The sequence below is a fragment of the Crinia signifera genome, chromosome 1 (genome assembly GCF_055691185.1).
Source record: "Crinia signifera chromosome 1, ASM5569118v1, whole genome shotgun sequence".
NCBI classification, from domain to species: domain Eukaryota; kingdom Metazoa; phylum Chordata; class Amphibia; order Anura; family Myobatrachidae; genus Crinia; species Crinia signifera.
Window position 1 is genome coordinate 425,975,578 of NC_139217.1, and position 17,154 is coordinate 425,992,731.

General features: G+C 52.9%; 1 protein-coding gene across 8 annotated transcripts in view; it reads right to left on the minus strand.

Annotated features, from left to right (window-relative positions):
• ANKRD31 (ankyrin repeat domain 31) overlaps window positions 1-17,154 on the minus strand; it is a 188,853-nt gene that overhangs the window by 171,479 nt on the left and 220 nt on the right. For 6 of the 8 annotated variants that reach the window (XM_083151925.1, XM_083151927.1, XM_083151926.1 and 3 more), the window contains exon 1: window positions 16,757-17,132. The exons of 1 other annotated variant lie outside the window; for it this stretch is intronic. The gene's annotated coding sequence lies outside the window, so the exon portion shown is untranslated. Of the gene's footprint in view, window positions 1-16,756; window positions 17,133-17,154 lie in introns of those variants that run through there. One more of the 8 variants, XM_083151922.1, reaches the window with a different exon arrangement.

The following is a 17,154-nucleotide window of genomic DNA, read 5'->3' on the forward strand; positions in this document are numbered from 1 at the left end:
AAGAAGTTTTTTATGAGGATAGGTAATTGAATAAGTGGGTCATGTGATGTATTGCAGAAGATACATAATAGTGGGTTGTTTGGCGTAAATACTCCGCTTACGTGCGGTAGCACCGCTTGGCTCCCGTTCGGATGCGGTATTCCCGAGCATACTCTGTAATACTCTGTAATACCGTGCAGAATCGGAGTGTTTCTCCCGCACACGCATGGTTTGTATGTCGTCCGTAAACACGCCCTGTTCTTAAAGAGTGAGTCCGTCCGAATGCGGAGGACACGTGGGCGTTTCTACGGACGATGGCCGCACGCGGCAAAACACCGTGGCGTGCGGACCGCACCGTAAGAATGCGGGAATATCCGCACCGATCAGAATAAGGGCCTCAGTAACCCTCAAGAAGGTGTGGATAGTGTGGTTATTAGATGCGGGGTCGAATGAACTAGGTCTACACAACCGGTTGGGTTGGTCTAGCTCTGTTGAAAGATGGGCAATATTGGAACTGGTGAAGTGCTCACGAAGGCGGAGCTTCCTGCCAAATTTATAGTTGTCAACTGTCCACTCGAAAGGGTCAAAAGGCATAGTCGGTATAAATTTTAGCCCTAAGGATAATACAGAGGACTCAATCGGATTGAGTGGATATGAGGACAAATTAAAGATGAGGGCTAGCTCCTCGGCTTTCTCCCTCTTCTTTTTGGTACCACCTCTGGTGATGCCTAACCCTCCTCTTTGAAAAGGAGGGTAGTGTGCCAGGGTGGGGTCTAAAAAAGGTTGTCGGTCACTACCCGTGTTAGAATCAGTGAAATCACTGTCAGACGATGACTGGTATTGAAATAAATTGCCTCTAGTGCCACCCCTGAAGCGGCGGACACGACCAGGGTGACTTCCGGGCTGACTACCCGTCCTGATACATTGCCAGAGTTGAGGGGAAGTGACGGATCGGTGGACCGCACTGATGTCACTTCCGGCTTCCGTCAGTCCTGACAGGACACCCTTTGTTGCCTGCTATATCCACTGGCGTTAATGGGGGATTATCGGCAGCAAGAGGTATTTGAATTGAGCCATATAGGCTCCTGTGGTTTGATGTAATTATGCTGTTTTCAGCTGTTAAACATGAATGCAATTAATGACCTTTATTAGGGGCGCCCCAGGCTCAGCACATCACATTGCCTCCTGCACTGTTGCTGAGCTGTTGTGTCGCATCGTTGCTTGTCTTGAAAAAGGACTGTGTCTAGTCCGAAACGTCTACCTGCTGTATGCTATAATGGTGATGCATTAAACCATTTATCTTTGCTGAATTATTGGTGTGTGCTCCCTCGGCTGATTTATACAAACGATTAGCCCACAGACTTATATATGGTACACTTGTGGTACCTTAAGTGAAGCACCCCACCGCTGCATATCATCCTGATTGGGAGTGCGGACCTACCTGCTCTATATATATATATATATATATATATATATATATATATATATATATATATTTAGCAAACACTTGTGTCCGGCACTCCAACACTGTACAGATGAACCCTCGGCGGGTGCCCGCATCCACTACTGAAACAGCATATATAGAGGACAATGATGCAGCACTCCAGCCTTGTAAGAATAGGTGGTTTTTTAATTAGCACTCAGCTACGTTTCAACATTTACATGTTGTCTTCAGGCTAGCCTGAAGACAACATGTAAATGTTGAAACGTAGCTGAGTGCTAATTAAAAAAACACCTATTCTTACAAGGCTGGAGTGCTGCATCAATGTCCTCTATATATATTTATATATATTTAAGGCAGGGCTGACCCAGGTTCAGTGTTTTTTAGGGGGTAGATGGGGAGTGCTGTCCCCGGGTGCTGGGAGGAGGGGGGTCCCTGCGGCTGCTGAGGGGAGGGGGGTACCTGTCAGCCTGCGGTCGGAGCTCAGCGGAGGAGATGATGTGCGCCGCTGCTGTACCACTCCCCGCAGCCGCGAAGTTCCACTGTGGCGAATGTACAGTCATTGGCGGGGGTCCCTCTGGCGCATGGGAATTAGTACTAGTTCCTATGCGCTGGAGGGACCGCCGACACTGACTGTCCATTCGCCGCAGGGACCGGCTGCCGGGGGGTGGTACAGCAGCGGCGCACATAATCCCCTCCGCTGAGCTCCGACCGCAGGCTGACAGGACAGGTACAGTAGGAGCAAGTTTCATCCTTGCTCCTTTGGTCATGGCTAGCCATGGCTAGCCATGGCTATTCTATTGTTCTCAGCTGCAATACAATACGTATTGCAGCTGAGAACAATAGAATAGCCATGGCTAGCCATGACCAAAGGAGCAAAGATGAAACTTGCTCCTACTGTACCCCCCCTCCCCTCAGCAGCCGCAGGGACCCCCCCTCCTCCCGCAGCAGCTGGGCACATCTTCCCCAGCGCTGCACGCTGTGGACCCGCTGCGGGTGCCTGCACCCGCAGCGGGACCATTTACACCGCCATTTACACGGGTCCTATCCGGGTTCTACCCAGGTCAGGACCTGGGTAGAGGACCCGTGTAAATGGACACGGATATACCCCATTTACACCGCCGATGATCCGGGTCTGACCCGCAGCTGACCCGGATATTTCGGCGGTGTAAAAGGGGTATTAGAGAACAAAGATTGCCAACATAGTGCAATATGTTTCAACACTTTAACAATTTCTTAATCTCACAATACACTCACAAAGGAACAGAAGTAAAGGTACTTATATGTTAGTTGGGCGCCCACTATAGTTAGTACGCTCATATCCTCACTATCCATGTTGGCATGGAGTTGATTTTATATACTGTGGCGAGCGCAGCGAGCCACCGCGCCCGAAGCGTGGTGAGCCCCGCGAGGGGACGCTGAAAACTAAGCAAATAGCTTAGTGGGCGCCCAACTAGCATATAAGTACCGAAGCATATCAAGCCCGATTGTGGGTTCCACTGATTCAACCTTATGCTGGGTACACACCAGCACGATTCAGCTCGTGAGCGGGTCGCTGCAGGAACGTACGACCCGCTCACGATCTGGCGGAGCCTACGACCTGCCTAGGATCCGCTCAGAAAATGCACCTGATGTGAACGCAATCCGATCGCACCCCGCACCCACTTCAATAGTCGTTTCTCAGATCCTACCTGCTGCAGGTAGGATCTCAGAAAATACCTAACGACCCGTGGGGCTGCGCATCGGATCGGGATCGCATCAGAACGGCAGTGAAATGGCCCAAAACATGTACAATTTACATACAATCGGTCGAGATTGTATCTAAATTGGCTCATTTTGTGCCAAATCGTCCTGGTGTGTCCCCACATTAGGCAAAAATCTGCATCTAGTCCCAGGGTGGCATTTGGGAGAGTTAGGGAGAGGGTGCCAGCTCCACAATCCTTCACTTAATGCAATGCGTCCAGAGGTCCTCGGATGTCAGATGGTTAAAATGTCACCAGCCTAATGCATTTCAGACAAATGTCCTTCATCAGAGGCTTCTCATTAACATTAACATCATGGCATAAAAATCCCCAGGGGTTGTGCATGACCCAATCCCCATAAGGTTATGTATGCTGTGCAGGGCACTGTAGGCAGGGCACCATCGAAGCCTAATATTTGGATTCAGAGCGTAAGCATTAGGACCCTGCATCCTGTAGATCTGCTAGCAGTAGTCCAGACCCAACAGAAATGGTGTGGTAAAGTGCTGGGCGTTCCAGATGCATAGTTGCCATGTCTAGATGGCAAAACTGGATGATCTGGATGTCAGTGGACAATGTATCGCACAACAGTCATTAGACAACATTGCCAAGATATAATGAGAGACGTTTTTTGCGGCTCTGAAAAAGTTGCTCCAACTTGAACGATAGAATGTCCGACTTTTTTAAGGAACTTGGCCAATGTAATGGTGTGTGACTTTTACGCTCAATATGCAAATCGGATACGACTCCTCACTGTTTTTAGACCAGGAAGCGTCCGATTTATAAAGGTGCATATCACTATATGCAACTAGGGAAGCCAATCCCGGGGCATTTTTTCAATCCCGGAATTCAGGATTGAAAAATGCTCAATCTCGGGATTTCCGGGATTGGCTTCCCTAATAAAAAATTGCCCCGGTGGAGGTAGTGCAGACGGGGACCGTCGGCGCGGCGGGAGAATAGGAAGAAATCCTATTAAAAAAACCTGGGGGCCACTGATTGGCTGAGCTCTCAGCCAATCAGCGGCCGCCCAGTCATTTGAATAAGATTTCTTTCTATTCTCCCGCCGCGCCGACAGTCTCTGCTCTGCGACGCCTGCGGTCCCTGCCTGCACTACCTCCGCAGGGACCCGGGAGCCGTCAATGAGCGGGGGGGGGGGCGCTGCTAGTAAGACAGGGGGGCACTGCGGGGGACACAGAGTTGGCAGTAACAGAGCCGGGCAGGAAAAGCTGTCAGCGCTAGAAAAAAAAAGCCCACACAATGTCAGCAATTGGCTGAGAGAGCGCTCAGCCAATCACAGGCTGCCCATTCATTGTATGGGCTTTTTTTTCCAGCACTGACAGCTTCCGCCTCCCCCTGCCCGGCTCTGTCACTGTCACCCACAGCGTCCCCCACCAGCAGCCCTGTTCTGCAGCCCCCCCGCTCCCCGGGTTTACATGTGATAAATCGAGACGATCAAGTGCCAATCTTATCAAGCTCCCCCGGGGAGCTGTCGGGGAAGCTCAGGGGGAAGTCGGGGGCGACTTGTCCTCAGGACAAGTCGCCCTAGTGTTTGGGGGCCTTAAGTGTGTGATTTCATCACCAGTTTGTGAAACTACAAGTTGTTTGTTCATGACAAAAGTTGTTTGTTCATGAGTTACCAGTGTCAATGGGAATTCATTAAAGCATCCTACCAGTAATGGCATGCTGGAGATAAAACGGGATTTTTGGTGTTACCTGTTAAATCTGTGTTACTAAAGCCATGGTGGAACACTGGGGACCATCACAAACAAGGAGTTAGTTTTGTGAACTGGCCGAGTACGCTGAAAAAGGTTCGTAAGGCCCAAACAACATCCGAAGAAAAGGAAAAACTATTAATATGAAAAAAGGAAACCACCTTTGCAAGGTAGTCCAACCACATGGTTTGGATGAAAGATCAAGAAAGGGGCTCTATAAGAAAGAGCACCATTCTTGATCGACTGCGAGTACCACCCTGTTGTCGCATTGTCGGACTGCTCTTTTACTGGGCAATGGTGAAGGAAGGAGCTTGCCTGACGAAGCACAAGGTACACTGTTCACAACTCTAGGACATTGATGAACATTGTTGCTTCCTCCTTTGTCCAGCAGCCTTGAAAGGAATGTTGACCCGTGACAGATCCCCAAACCCGGAATCTGGCATCGAATTGAGAAATTTTGAAATTCCATCATTGGGAAACAGGATACCATATTACCCAAGAGGAACCTGCAAAAAGTATGGACACCTTCCGACAGGGGGAGAAAATCTCAGACCATCGCCTGCAGGGATGTCTGCTTGTCCTTTTGCATAAAAACCTGTTTAACGGTGGAATCCAGCAGGGCCCTCAGATGAAGACTTTTTCCAATTTATCAGCCAACCATGCGATTGAAGAACCGACAGGGTGAGATAAGGATGGATTACCAGACCTGGCTTTAGAGTCTGCCAAGAGTAGAATATCATCTAAATATGGGAGTATCTGGACCATTTGGAGACCCAGGTGGGCCGTCCTGTTCGCCATTATCTTTGTGAACATGTGTGTGTGTGGGGGGGGGAGGGGGGGGCAGTGGAGAGACCGAATGGCAGAGCCACAAATCGGTAATGATGTCTCCGAATGCAAAATTGCAAGAAACTCTGATCATTCCCCCGAATGGGGATATATAGGTAAGTATTGCGTATGTTCAAGGAGATCATGAAATCCAGCAGCCAGAGCACTTGCAGGATTGATTTGATCCATACGGAACTTCAGCTCCTGAAAGAATCTGTTCAGGTTTCACAGTATAGGATTCAGTAAAGAGCGGAAGGAACCATCCCATTTTGGAACCAGGAAGAGGTTTGGATAGAATCCAATTCCCTGCTTGCAATGAGGAACTGGTTCTATGGCCACTGCTTCTAGAAGAAATTGGATTCCTTTTTGAAGTGCAGAAGCCCTGTCAACGTCCTGTCAATGTCTACAGGTAGACCTATCAAAAAATATTGTTGAGGAGCATGACCCCTGAAGGACAGGGTGACCAATATCCAAGATCCATGAATTTGACTTGGTCGCTGCTCAGACATCAGTGAAAAGCACGAGCCGACCCCCCATATACAGCCAGGCTGTTGGCTTATCCCGTAGCTTGGGGGCTTTAGATTTTTGAAGCATTGTAGAGGAAGGCTAGTAACGGAAAGAGGACTGACCTCAAGGCTTACCCAGGGGACAAAAATAAGTAAAACCCCTAGAACTGGGCTTTGGAGCGGCCAACGGTAAGGCTGTCTTTGAGGTGGCTATAGTAGCCACAATTTTATCCAGATCCGATCCAAATAGGACCTCAACAGAAAAGGAAAGTCCGCACGCCATGAACGAATCCACAAGGCGCGCCTGGCCTCCACTGAGAAAGCCAAGAAATTATAGGCAATCGTACTGTATCAGAGTCCATTGTTCCTTCTACCAGATAGGCATTGGCCTCCGTAATATGATCCACAAAAACTATGATCATCTAGATCCTGACCTTAGGCCCTCTACCATTGCATCAAGCCAACTATATATAGGCAATGAAACCCAAGTTGATGCAAAGGCCGGCCAAAAGGATGCGCCAAAAGAACTGCTCCAAATTTCTGGGAGTTCCTTAAGGGAAGTAACATCCGGGATAGGGAGAGTAGTGAAATTGACAAGACACGCAATACGAACATCTACAGGAGGAGGGGACTCTTAAAATTTCTTGTTACCTTGTGCCATAGGGTAGAAGACAGCAATGTTTTGTAAGCAGGAACTTTTTATTAGGATGTGACCATGCTCTATATCCCTATATGCAAGGGCAGAGCCACCCCAACAGTCCCCGGCGCCAATCCGCTGGGGACCAAGTGCTGCTGAATAAGGTCCTATAGGTGATGAATAAAACATTGTCTATGCTGAGTGTTTGTGATACTGCTATTTATGCAGCCATTGCCCAGCCAATGATTGCAAATGCCTGTTTATTATTTGAACTGCTGCGTTTGCTGATTACCGTGTAATGCCCTTTAGTTATTTGTGTACATAACTGACTGCTTAATTTATCTCTATGCCTATTTATTATGTGCCTCCTTATAGTGCTATTACCAGGTTGCCTTTTATATAAAATGCATTAAAGCAGTAGCTAGCCAAGGCCATTTTTATTATATGTGCCAAGGTGGCTTTTGCAACATACTGTATCTGATACATTCCTGTGGTAATCTCAGCACGTGTTGGGCAAAGGGGTCCTCAAATTTCCCTCTGGTGTTCCTAAACCTAAACACTCCCTAGTCAAGATGCAGGTGGAGGCATTAATACCAAGAGAACCCCAAAGTAATCATTGCAAGGGAAATAACTTTAATTACACACCATTACCCAGAAGACCCAAGTAAAGATGTGTTACAGGAGGACAATTTATTACAGACAATGCACACAATTACCATATAATAATGGTTTAGCAACACCAGGGGCCAAATGTAATAGGGTGAGAGTTTCAGAAAGTGAGAGATTTTGGGAGAGTTTTCCCATGTTATTTAAAGCAGCAATCAATTACACTGCAAAACCAGGTTGATTTTGCCATGTAATTGATTGCTGCTTTAAAAAACATGGGAAAACTCTCCCAAAATCTCTCACTTTCTGAAACTCTCAAGCCCCGTACACACGGGGGAGATATATTGCTCAGCCATATATGGCTGAGCAATATATTGCTCAGTTTCGCTTTTTCATTAGCGACCAGAGATGGTCGCTGATGAAAAAGAAACTGCCGGGGGGAGCCCGGCAGTGGAAATCAGCTGGTCGCAGGAGCATGTTCCTGCGACCAGCGATCACTAAAGGGGTAAAAACAGGAGCGCGCACCCGGCGATATATCGCCGGTGCACACTCCCATCGTGGGCAATATGGTCGCTTAGCGACCATATTTCCCGCGATATTGTACAAAATCGCCCCCTTGTGTACGCAGCTTTACCCTATTACATTTTGCCCCACATGTTTCGCTGTGCACCTCTACACGGTGTGTTGAAAAACTTGCTGTATTACTGGCCACAATGTGCTGGTACATCGCATGCAACAGAATCACCTCCGACAGTCTCTCATAATACTATAACAGTAGCATTTGGTTAAAAAGAATGGAATATACAGTAGTGGCTGCAGATTTAATTATAGAAACCTCTGCTGGGCCCCAGCATGAATGTAAGGAATTTTCCCTTCTTCAGAGAAACACAGTGGTGATTGCCAGAGCCTAGTATTGAACTGAGTGAACCTGTAGCATTTGTACCTTAATAATGATGCAACTTTGCAGAGCTAAGCACTGTAATCTAATCTAATGAAAAGTGTATGAGGCACTATAATAGTAAAGCTACATAAAGACAATAATTCATTAATTATGTCATAGGAGGTACAAATATTGATAAATGTAATTAAAGTTACTAAAATGATTTCCATCTTTATCAATGCATTTCACATGATTTATTGCTTTTACAATACACTTTAAACGGTTTCCAGCTCTATGTTTTTACTACATTTACCATTATCATCAGCTTTTTCAATGCATTTGCCATGCTTTCTGGCTTTTTCAATACATTTTACATGGTTGCCAACTTTTTCAATGCAATTACAGTACTATGATTTCTGGCTTTTTCAATACACTTTACATGGTTTCCAGCTTTTTCAATACTCTTACTATGTTTCTGGCTTTTACATTCCCCTGGATCTTTGATACACCTCAGCTTGCACATCAATGCTCCAGCCCAGGGGTGTCCAAACTTTTTGCGACGAGGGCCAGATTTGGTGAAGTGTAAATGTGTGGGGGCCGACCATTCAGCCTGAAATTCTTTGAATCATTAATCACATCAGAATGGTCCCCCACTCTGCCCCCATTCACTCTATGTCCCCCAGCCTGCCCCTTCACAGTATTTCCCCCTACCTCGCCCCATTCATTGTATGTCCCCCAGCCTGCCCCTTCACTGTATTTCCCCCAGCCTGCCCCCATTCACTGTATGTCCCCCAGCCTGCCCCTTCACTGTATTTCACCCAGCCTGCCCCCATTCACTGTATGTCCCCCAGCCTGCCCCTCCTTCACTGTATGTCCCCCACTCTGCACCCATTCACTCTGTCCCCCAGCCTGTCCCCCTTCTCTTGATGTCCATTAGTGCCTCCATTCATTGTATGTCCCCAAGCCTGACCCTCCTTCACTGTATGACTCCTATTCACTGTATGACCTCCATTCACTATGTACCTCACTCTGCCCCATTCACTGTATGTCCCCCAGCCTGACCCTCCTTTACTGTATGTCCCCCACTCTGCCCCCTCCCTTTTCTGTATGTTTCCCAGCCCCTTATGTGAGCCATAGGATGGAGAGGCAAAGCAGGCACTGCAAGGACAGGAGATGCTTGGGCTCCCGCTGCTGCCCTCCTCTGCTCTGCATGTTACGGGAGCAAGCTTCCCCCTTGCTGCACCCCCTCCCCACACACTTCTGTCACTGTGATTGTGGAGTAGGGTGATATACGATTGCAGCAGCAGGGGTGGGACGCCAAACACATCTCACTGTGGCGGCCGGCACCTCCTCACTGCAGCAGACAGCAAGGTAAAGGCGCGCTCGCCAGGGCCTCACCTCTGTCCTGTGCTGTGCTTCCCACATCTGATGCTCTGCCCGCTTCCAACTGGAGGCTGTGGGCCACTTGAAATTACAGCACGGGCCGCAATTGGCCCCCGGGCCTGACTTTGGACATGCCTGCTCTAGCCGCTTGCATATATATAGCTTGCTTGGAACATTAATCACAAATTACACTTAGGTCATGGAGACTTCTTAAAGGGAGAGGCATAGATCTAACACAGATACTACACATTCAAAATGGATTAACTAGCCAGGATTAAGTAAAAACCAGAACGGTCTGGACCTCGGAACGCAGGAACGGACTAGCTCCATGAATCAAACTTTGCCATTAGTGGTTTTAGTGCCCGGCGACATACTTCCCTGGGGGATTACAGCCTCCCATATGGTCTGGACCATTCTTGTTATTGCCCGAACCCCGGAACATAGAGTTTATAAACTATCACTTTCTGGCGTTAGCTATCATAGGCACTCCCACACAGGGAACACCGGAACAAGAACTACAACCACCAGAATGGCAAGGTTTGCTGCAGGGAGCTGGTCTGGGCAGTTATGGTTTTTACCTAATCCCAAACCAACTATCTGTGACCCATGAGCTCAATATCAGTATTATACTAATCATTTTCCAAGCCTTGCCATCCCTTAAGGTGCCCACACTCTTATGTGATATAGCCCTTTTTCATACGATTTTGAGCCATTTGGCCTATAAATCATGTGAAAAGGGTCATATCATATGTTACTTACCTCAGATTCTGATCAGATGCGCAGTCCCAAGCGCATCATATTGGATGCGGAGATTGCCATGGCTGCCATAAGCATCTGTTGGATACCGCAGCCATGACTGGGAACGCATACAACACATCATATGCAAAAGGACCGCATATGATACATCCCAGTTGTCCGGGAACTGCTTGGGTATCGCATGCAATACCTTGGACTAGTGTGACAGAGCCTTAAAGCTGGCCATACATCAGGATGGTTGATCAGGTTGTGGAGCGTTCGAACAAGCGATCATATGTGCTTAAAAAGCACATATGATCTGCTTATGACCGCAATGAGAGCCAACAGATCAAAGATGCAGCATGTCTGATCTGAGGGCCGATCTCTCGACCAATGGGACCATGCATCGTTACGACATTACTCAGGATGTTCACACGATGTCGCACAACCCGTCAGAATTGTGCGCTCGGGTCCAATATCGTTCAGGTGTATGGGGGCCTTAACTCTGAATAGCCACCTTAAGGAGGGATTTCCATTCTCCTCAACCCTCTCCAATCCCTACATGTCAGAGGCAGAACTCTGGGAGGCAATGGAGTCATCTGCCGCCGGGCTCCTTCTCCCAAGGGGGCTCCTCCCCTACGAGTTTGAATCAGTTAATTGAAAGCTGTCAATATCGCTTCTGTGGCTGACTCCCCATCCTAACATTATTTTTACAAGTGTGACACTGTAGAAATACGCCCCGGTGCTATTGCACCGGGACGAAAGGGGCAGTGCCGCCGCCGGGTGGTGCCGCCCCCTGCAGCCAGGGCCAGTGTACTAGTGCGGTCACTGGCCCTGCTGCTGGCTGGCGCCTGCTTCCTGGCCTGGGGTGGCCTGGCGCCACCCCGGGGAGCCGGAAGCAGACCCTCCAGTGACGCCAGGCGTGGGGGCAGCGGCGAGCCTTCGCCGCTGATCCCCACGAACAAAGGGGATTTGAATACGGCGCCAAAGGAGAGCCAATCATGGCTCTCGCTCTGGCGCCCAATGGGAAGTGGCGGCGGCGAGCCAATCCTGGCTCGCCACGTCACGAGCCCCGCCCCCGGGTGCTGGTTTGAACTAACCAGCGCCGGGGGCGGGAAGGGGAAGTCGGCGACGGAGCAGAGAGGAGACGGCTGGACGGAGCGAGGTCTGCCGCCGGAAGCCCCGGGAGGCGGCAGCTGTGTGCGGAGTACTGCTACACGCTGCCGCCCGCCGGGCGAAGGACACAGCGCCGGGGACAGCCGGCGAAGACGGAGGAAGCCCGGGTGCGGCGGGGTGCAACGCAAAAGAGCTTGCCCCGGCCCCCGCTGCCCCGGTGAAGACTGCAGGAAGCCCGGAGGTGGTGGGAAGCATCCCACCTCCGGTGAAGACGGACCACCCTCGTGGCTGGACCAGGCTTGGTCCAGCGGAAGGCCCTAGGACGGGTAAGTCCACCATGTGGGTCCCCTCCCTAGACCACCAGGTGTGCGGGCAATAGGTCCGTGGGCCCAATTCAGGCACCAGGCCTGTGGGTATTGTAGTCGGGCTCTAGGCCTGTGGGGACTTAAGGTTTTGTATTGTTGGGCCTTAGGCCCCTGTTTTGTATTGTTGGGCCTTAGGCCCCTTTTGCACTGTTGGGCCTTAGGCCCTCCTGTATTGTTGGGCATTAGGCCCCTCTAGTGTCGTTGGGCATTAGCCCCTTTGTGTGTGGGTGGGCATTAGGCCCAGTGGTGCTCTGGGCTTTAGGCCCTTACATAGTAGGCCCCCTCGGGCCCCATTGAGTTATTGGGTCACTGGACACCAGGTCCAGCTGGTTGTGGGGCGCAAGGCCCTGTTCGTGTACGAGGCTCAGACCCCGCTAGGGCTGAGGCCTCTCAGTAGGAGGAACAGGCCTGTATCGACAGGCCTCGGGTGCAGTTATCGCCGCAAGGGGTATCGCGGCAAGGCTAGGAACAGCCAGAGGGAGGTAGGCCCTCGCTAGGTGTTGGTGCAGTGTGGTCTCTTTACATTGTACTGTTTTACTTGACACCGTGTACTGTATGCTGTACTGGGGTTCACCAATCGTGGCCCTGTGCAGATTGTGTTCTTTTCAGGTTGCGTGACGCTAGGCCGTGGCATCGGAAGATCCGGCGCTAGGTCGCAGGTTGCGCGGGCGTTAGGCGCCAGGTTGCAGGACGCTAGGCCGTGGCATCGGAAGATCCGGCGTTAGGTCCTGGGTCGCGCGACGCTAGGCTGGGGCATCTAAGGATCCAGCGCTAGGTCGCGAGTTACGTAAGCCGGCTTCAGGCCGCAGGGTGCGCAGGAGGTAAGTCGCAGGCGCGTTGGTGTTTTGCCCTGCCTTAGGGAGCAGGAGGTTACGTGAGTTCCTTTTCAGGTGGCGGTATCCGCACTGGAAGTGTGACGGTGGACCAGTGAACGACTGGTGAGTAGAAATTGTATTGAATCTGTTGTCTTGTTGTTTGTGCTCCTTCCCCTCCCCGGAGCGTTCCCCCACCTCAGTTACGCCTGCCGTGTTCCACAAGCGGGCGTAACCACTCTGAGGCCAATAGTGCCTGTGATGAGCATCCCCTCCCCCCCTTAGGGGGTTTTCCCCCTGGTTTCCCCTACAGGTGCAGTCGCTTCTGGAGATCAGTGCAGCAAGAGGAAGGTACCGGGACCGTCACAGGCCCGAAGGTAGGAGGCGGAGCGCAGCGAGGTGAGTACGCGCAGCGAGTGGTGCGTGCCTGGCCCCGCCCCGGGGCCTCCTACATTTTGGCGTAGTCGGCAGGATCTGAACCCACAGTTGCGATGTGGGGCACCCCCAGGGAGACCCGCCGGAGGGACCTTCCGGAAGCATCTTACCCCTGCGTGGACGAAGACGGTTGGGTGACGGTGACAGGAGCGGACCTGATGAGGATTGTACAGAGGTCCATCCAGCGCGACAAGGACCAGCGACGGGAGGAGAGGCTCGCGAAGGCTCTGGCGACCCCTTGCCGGACGTGTCAGCAGATGGGACACTTTACCAGCGACTGTCCCCAACGCCATGCGGCAATGGGAACAATCAGATCGACGGAGTGGAAGGGGCCAAGCCATCCAGGCCCCTTGATGACGGAGGAGGCCGTGATATCCCCCTTCTGGATCGCGGAAATGTCCCCATGTTGGGCAGGGCAGAAAGGCACAACAGGGAACCCTCGCCACTCCCCATGCCGGACCAGTCTCCAACTCGAACGGTTGGGACCAGAAGCTTCGGAAGACAGGGACGTGCCGATAGGAGGAAGGAACTCCGCGGAGGCAGAGGACGTCCTGGAGCGAGACGTCCCGCCGATGGCACAGTGGCTAGCAGAAACCAGCGAGAGAGACGAAGGCTACACAGTAAGAGAGGATACCGAATGGGACGAACCCTGGTGCGAACTCTGTAACGAGGTGGACCACGAACCGCCGGATTGCCCCTACGTCTCCGCCCAGACGATTAAGAATTGGTGCCAAGGGTATGTCGACCACCCTGCCCCCACCAACTGGTCCTCAGAGGACGACTGGAGCGAAGAGGAATCTGAGAGGTGCACGGGCTGCGGCGACCTCGACCACATGCGCCCTGAATGCCCCTGGCCTATGGACTACGATTCGCGGGAAGAAACTGACCCTGGAGGATCTGAGGACGACGGTTGGGAGACTATGGAAGAGGAGGACGACCCCCCTCCCTCAAGGGCGGCTGCCCGAGAGGTAGGAAGTGCCCCAGAGGGAACAGCCGGTGGCCAGAGGGCAACCCCTCAACAGGAAAGCCAGATGGAGGCCCCCTGCCGGATGGGGGAAGAATGGGTAGAGGTGATGCCCTTGGAAGGGGAATCTCCCTGTTGGCCTATGGCGGGTGACCCCGGCAAACGACCCCTCCCTCGGAGGAGTCGGCGAAGGAGGGCGGAAGCCAAACGCAGGAGTCCACTGCCCACAGAGGACCAGGACCAGTCCCTGGAGACAACCACCCGTGACACAGGAGACCTATACCCAGAAGCCACACCCCCAGACGAGAAGGTGGAGGTGAGTTTTCCTTCTGCAGATGCTGGCCCAGGCACCCCAGATGGGACACCCGGACCAGGACCAACCTCCCGAGAGGGCCAGGGTGACCCTGACGCCGGAACGCAGGTAATGGCTCACTTTGTGGGGACCACAAAGGAAAAGGGGGGGGCAAGTGTAGAAATACGCCCCGGTGCTATTGCACCGGGACGAAAGGGGCAGTGCCGCCGCCGGGTGGTGCCGCCCCCTGCAGCCAGGGCCAGTGTACTAGTGCGGTCACTGGCCCTGCTGCTGGCTGGCGCCTGCTTCCTGGCCTGGGGTGGCCTGGCGCCACCCCGGGGAGCCGGAAGCAGACCCTCCAGTGACGCCAGGCGTGGGGGCAGCGGCGAGCCTTCGCCGCTGATCCCCACGAACAAAGGGGATTTGAATACGGCGCCAAAGGAGAGCCAATCATGGCTCTCGCTCTGGCGCCCAATGGGAAGTGGCGGCGGCGAGCCAATCCTGGCTCGCCACGTCACGAGCCCCGCCCCCGGGTGCTGGTTTGAACTAACCAGCGCCGGGGGCGGGAAGGGGAAGTCGGCGACGGAGCAGAGAGGAGAGGAGACGGCTGGACGGAGCGAGGTCTGCCGCCGGAAGCCCCGGGAGGCGGCAGCTGTGTGCGGAGTACTGCTACACGCTGCCGCCCGCCGGGCGAAGGACACAGCGCCGGGGACAGCCGGCGAAGACGGAGGAAGCCCGGGTGCGGCGGGGTGCAACGCAAAAGAGCTTGCCCCGGCCCCCGCTGCCCCGGTGAAGACTGCAGGAAGCCCGGAGGTGGTGGGAAGCATCCCACCTCCGGTGAAGACGGACCACCCTCGTGGCTGGACCAGGCTTGGTCCAGCGGAAGGCCCTAGGACGGGTAAGTCCACCATGTGGGTCCCCTCCCTAGACCACCAGGTGTGCGGGCAATAGGTCCGTGGGCCCAATTCAGGCACCAGGCCTGTGGGTATTGTAGTCGGGCTCTAGGCCTGTGGGGACTTAAGGTTTTGTATTGTTGGGCCTTAGGCCCCTGTTTTGTATTGTTGGGCCTTAGGCCCCTTTTGCACTGTTGGGCCTTAGGCCCTCCTGTATTGTTGGGCATTAGGCCCCTCTAGTGTCGTTGGGCATTAGCCCCTTTGTGTGTGGGTGGGCATTAGGCCCAGTGGTGCTCTGGGCTTTAGGCCCTTACATAGTAGGCCCCCTCGGGCCCCATTGAGTTATTGGGTCACTGGACACCAGGTCCAGCTGGTTGTGGGGCGCAAGGCCCTGTTCGTGTACGAGGCTCAGACCCCGCTAGGGCTGAGGCCTCTCAGTAGGAGGAACAGGCCTGTATCGACAGGCCTCGGGTGCAGTTATCGCCGCAAGGGGTATCGCGGCAAGGCTAGGAACAGCCAGAGGGAGGTAGGCCCTCACTAGGTGTTGGTGCAGTGTGGTCTCTTTACATTGTACTGTTTTACTTGACACCGTGTACTGTATGCTGTACTGGGGTTCACCAATCGTGGCCCTGTGCAGATTGTGTTCTTTTCAGGTTGCGTGACGCTAGGCCGTGGCATCGGAAGATCCGGCGCTAGGTCGCAGGTTGCGCGGGCGTTAGGCGCCAGGTTGCAGGACGCTAGGCCGTGGCATCGGAAGATCCGGCGTTAGGTCCTGGGTCGCGCGACGCTAGGCTGGGGCATCTAAGGATCCAGCGCTAGGTCGCGAGTTACGTAAGCCGGCTTCAGGCCGCAGGGTGCGCAGGAGGTAAGTCGCAGGCGCGTTGGTGTTTTGCCCTGCCTTAGGGAGCAGGAGGTTACGTGAGTTCCTTTTCAGGTGGCGGTATCCGCACTGGAAGTGTGACGGTGGACCAGTGAACGACTGGTGAGTAGAAATTGTATTGAATCTGTTGTCTTGTTGTTTGTGCTCCTTCCCCTCCCCGGAGCGTTCCCCCACCTCAGTTACGCCTGCCGTGTTCCACAAGCGGGCGTAACCACTCTGAGGCCAATAGTGCCTGTGATGAGCATCCCCTCCCCCCCTTAGGGGGTTTTCCCCCTGGTTTCCCCTACAGGTGCAGTCGCTTCTGGAGATCAGTGCAGCAAGAGGAAGGTACCGGGACCGTCACAGGCCCGAAGGTAGGAGGCGGAGCGCAGCGAGGTGAGTACGCGCAGCGAGTGGTGCGTGCCTGGCCCCGCCCCGGGGCCTCCTACAACACCCTGTATTAAAACTCATGACCTTTCCCACATATTGACTGAGCTATTTGGGGGTCACCAATATTTATCTTGCCTCCAGGCAACTGGGACGAACTTACGCCACTACTACATGTCATGTTACTGACCAGGAGCAAACAGCTGCTGCAGATTCCACCTCTTGGCTGCTATATGAGCAATAGGACAATGACGTTCTTCAGCCCTCTTGGCATCTACCATTAGGTAATACTAACCCCCTAACTAATGCTGGCCCCAAACCAGGCTCCTGTTATTGGGTGATATGAATGTGCACAGCTCCCACTATAGGCTCTCCCACGGGTGTGGTGATGCTGTGACCGGACTGCTGTCTCTCCCAGGTCAGGGCCTGTTTGCTCAGCAGCATTACTAGACTAGTAGAAGCCGGGCTGCAGCTGCTCGCGACTCTCCATCACTCCCTGCTGCCCATTCCTATTGGCTCCCGGTCAGTGAGGAGAGATCGCGCGTTCCCTGCCTCGTCTTACGGAGATGCGCGTTGCCACGGCAACAG